Here is a 4,305-nt window from a genome sequence, read left to right on the forward strand (position 1 = left end):
GAGGGGGAAAGAGAGAGAGAGCAAGCGAGCAGGGGGAGGGCAGAGGGAGAGACTCTCCAGCAGACTCCCTGCTGAGTGCGAAGCCCATCCAGGGGCTCCATCTCAAGACCCTGAGATCACAACCGCAGTGGAATTCAAGAGTCGGAGGCCTAACTGACTGAGCTACCCAGGTACCTCATGAAGTAATTTATAAACTTCATCACTGGTTTCCACATATTGGCAGAGTCACTCATGTGAAATATATGCTTAAAATTTATATAATTGCTTTAACATTTGTTACATTCTTACCTAATACATAGGGGAATAAATTAAAGAAATGTTAACGTCAAAGTTATACTTTCTTAATTAAACAAGAAGGACTGTATTTATTTTAAGATTACGTATCATACTCAAGCTGCCTTCGAAGGTAATTTTGTTTTCCATTGTCCGTATTTTAAAATGGCTACTGTTTTCTCATTGTTCATCTCAGTTCTTTAGGTGCTATCTATCCCTCACTCCAACAACCCAAAATGAACCCCAGTTTGCATCAGAATCATTTAAAATAGAACAAAGAACTAATTTCATAGCCCAATTTTCAAAAGCATTGTCCACCTGTATCTAAAAAATGTATTTCTGATGTTTTCAATCTAAAATTAAAAAAAAAAAATTAAGTGTTCAGCATGGTGTCTGGCACAGAAAAAGCACTTGATGACATGTCTGACAATGCCTTTGTGACCGCCATTTTTATTGATGACGTATATTGGTATTACTAAAGGTTAATGGGATGTCTGCGTTATGCGCCATAATATTATCATTGGGGTGACTATATGTCATAGCGGGGGGATTCCTGGGAGAATCATGGTTTATGTCCATTGTCCCTGTGCCCTCTCCGGCTTTACATTTTAGCACTCTCAAAAGTGTCCTGATTTGGGTGGTCAATTGTCTGGTCACTGACTAACGTGCAAAAGGAACCGTGATGAGAAGGCCCGTGATGTCATCACTCATCTCGTGATTTGGCCTCCCCTCTCTCCAGGCCAAGTGAGAGGTTGAGCAGCCTGAATGGTGGTAAGCTTCCCAAATGTGGGGAGGGACATTTAAAATTCATATACGCACTCCTGCCTCTTACATTTTGTAGATGAAGAATCAGACAACATTTGAGAAACAGAGACCACAAGGCTCTATCTCCCATTACCCTTCCCGTCAGGGTATTTTTCAGTCGGGATTTGGTTTTGGAGAAAAATTTAAAGACATTTCTTAGATACGTCCACCGTCTCATTTGGCAGACAAGGTGGACTAGAATTGTGGTCACAATGATGTTCGTGGATGTGGATAAAACTAGTGACACCTGAGTGGCCACCTTTTCCATACCAGCTATTTGTGATTTATTTTGAGGTTGTAGGCGCTACTTCTGTTCTTGCCTTTTCTTTCTTTCTTTCTTTCTTTCTTTCTTTCTTTCTTTCTTTCTTTCTTTCTTTCTTTTTCTTTTCTTTTGCTTCAGGGTCTGTCTAATCTGTCAACTCAAAACTGTCCAGATAATTTCTTTGCCACCCTCCAGTCTGGCCGATCTGTTGCTGCTGTGGTTTGTCAACACACCTCAGTGAAGTCCTATAAGAACTTGAAATTGTGTTTCACTCTGTCTCCTAGGTCTTTGTGACTGTGTCAAATGGATGCACCATGTCACAAACTGTCCTCTTTACCATCCTTTCTTAGAGAAAGCTCAGTGTGGCTTCTCCTGGATTTAGTACTGGCTATATAATTTGTGGGGCTTAGTGAGAATGGAAAATGTGGGGTCTCCTTTTGTTCAAAAATTATTAAGAATTTCAAGATGAAAAGAGTAGAACGTTAAATCACGCATGCGGCCCTTCTATTTCTGGAGTCCTGTGTACATAGACATTGGGCCTGTGCATTTGGCCCTCCTTCTATCTTTCATCTATCAGTCTCCTTCATTCTCCTTCCAACTAACAGTTATGGACCACTATGCTTGCTATTGAAAATAAAAAATATGCTTACTTTTAGATTCTAATATCCCTACTTTTTAGATTCTGATGGCTAATATCCCCCACGAGGTAGATGAAATAGCACACACATCGGGCTATATTTTTGTTTCCTTCAGATCATATGCTCAGCTCCAAATTCCTATACATCAGCCTTAAATTGCAAATCCTCTCCTCCATGTTCTTGTGATCTATGTATTAACTACAGGAACCAGGCAGTCTCTATCTCCCTGGATCTCTTACCATCCCACGCTTGCCTGTTCCATTCCTACGGACAAGTTTGCTCATGCCTGGGTAACAGATTATGCCAATAAAAGCGTTTGTTGAAATGAGCTTAAGGCGGGGGCTCAAACTCCGATGTCTCTAAGGATTGGGCAAGTAATACGCCATAAAAAGTAAAACCACCACATAGGGATTGACTCGTTACTAGAGAGAAAAAAGATGCCTACTCAGCCACAGAGGACTATTGCCATGTGAGATGTATTCACAGTGTTGTCAAGTGTTTTCAAAGAAAAGTTAGAAATCTAAAAAATTATATGAAATGTTCTTTTTCTGTTGCTGATTAATTTCATTTTTAAAAAGACTCAATATGGGCAGAGAAAAAGAATAGTGGCCCAAAGTTGACCTAAGAGATGTCAGTTTCTAATTTTTCTTTTTGGTCAGATTCAGTGAGATATGATTCATATGTAATTAAATCACTCTTTTATGTATAGAGTTTTGAGTTTTGACAAACACCTACATTTGTGTAACGATCACCACAGCAAGATATAGGACAGTTCCATCATCACCAAAAGTTCCCTCTGCCTCTTTGTGGTAAGTTTCTCCAGCTCCTGAACCACTGGTATGTTTTCTGTCTTTACAGTTTTGCCTTTTCTAGAATGTCATAGAAATGGAATCATATACCATGTAGCCTTTGAAGACAGGCTTCTTTCACTTAGCGTAAAGCATTTGAGACTTATCCGTGTTGTTGTGTGTATTTGGGTGGTTTTTATATAATTTTCAAAAGCATTTTTCCTTCCTTCCTTCCTTCCTTCCTTCCTTCCTTCCTTCCCTCCTCCCTCCCTCCCTCCCTCCCTTCCTTCCTTCCTTTCTTCCTTCCTTCCTTCCTTCCCTCCTCCCTCCCTCCCTCCCTTCCTCCTTTCCTTCCTTCCTTCCTTCCTTCCTTCCTTCCTTCCTTCCTTCCTTCCTTCCCTCTCTTCTTCCATCTATTCTCCTTTCTCTCTTTCCTTCTTTCTTTCTCTCTCTCCTTTTGAATATCAATTGTACAAAAGTGGGTTAATCTTGGTACTTGTTTTCTAACACACCAACGTTATTGACTCATGCATGACTTTCATTTTAATAGCTTTATTGAAAGAAAATGGATACACGTTAAACTGCACATAGTAGTACAACTTGAAAACTTGGATGAAAACTAGCACTTCCACCATCACTGCATTTTCTAGAATTTCACATACATGAAATAATACAGAAGGTCCTCTTTTTCTGTCTAGCTTCTTTCGCTCAGCATGATCATTTTGAGATGCATTCATGCTGTTGTGTGTATCAGGAGTTTTTTCTTTATTATTGTCGATTAACATTCCATCGTAAGGATCCATCGCAGTTTCTCGATTCACCGGTTGATGGATATTTGGGTCATTTCCAGTTTTGGTTGCTGTAATCATTCATGTAAAGTCTTTATAGGGACATAAGCCTTTATTTCTCTCGGGTAAATATCTTAGAGTGGAATAGCTAGGTCATATAGTAAATGTCTTTAACTTTTTAAGAAGTTGCCAGACTCTTTTCCAAAGATATGCCATTTCACATGCCCACCAGCTGTGTATGAGAGTGCTGTTTCTTCCTATAACCAACCCTCAGTATAGCCAGGTTTTAAAATTTTAACCATTTTAATAAATGTGTAATGGTATCTCACTGTGGTTTTAATTGCATTTCCCTAATGACTAATGATGTCAAGTGTCTCTTTTTTATTTTATTTTATTTTGTTTATTAACATATAATATATTATTTGTTTCAGGGGTACAGGTCTGTGATTCATCAGTCTTACACAATTCACAGCACTCACCATAGCACATACCCTCCCCAATGTCCATCACCCAGCCACCCCATCTCTCCCACCCCCCTCCACTCCAGCAACCCTCAGTTTGCTTCCTGAGATTAAGAGTCTCTTATGGTTTGTCTCCCCCTCCAGTTTCATCTTGTTTCATTTTTCCCTCCCTTCCCCTATGATCCTCTGCCTTGTTTCTCAAATTCCATGTATCAGTGAGATCATATGATAATTGTCTTTCTCTGATTGACTTATTTCGCTTAGCATAATACCCTCTAGTTCCATCCACAT

The sequence above is a fragment of the Leptonychotes weddellii genome, chromosome 14 (genome assembly GCF_054177405.1).
Source record: "Leptonychotes weddellii isolate Sample4059 chromosome 14, ASM5417740v2, whole genome shotgun sequence".
Taxonomy (NCBI): domain Eukaryota; kingdom Metazoa; phylum Chordata; class Mammalia; order Carnivora; family Phocidae; genus Leptonychotes; species Leptonychotes weddellii.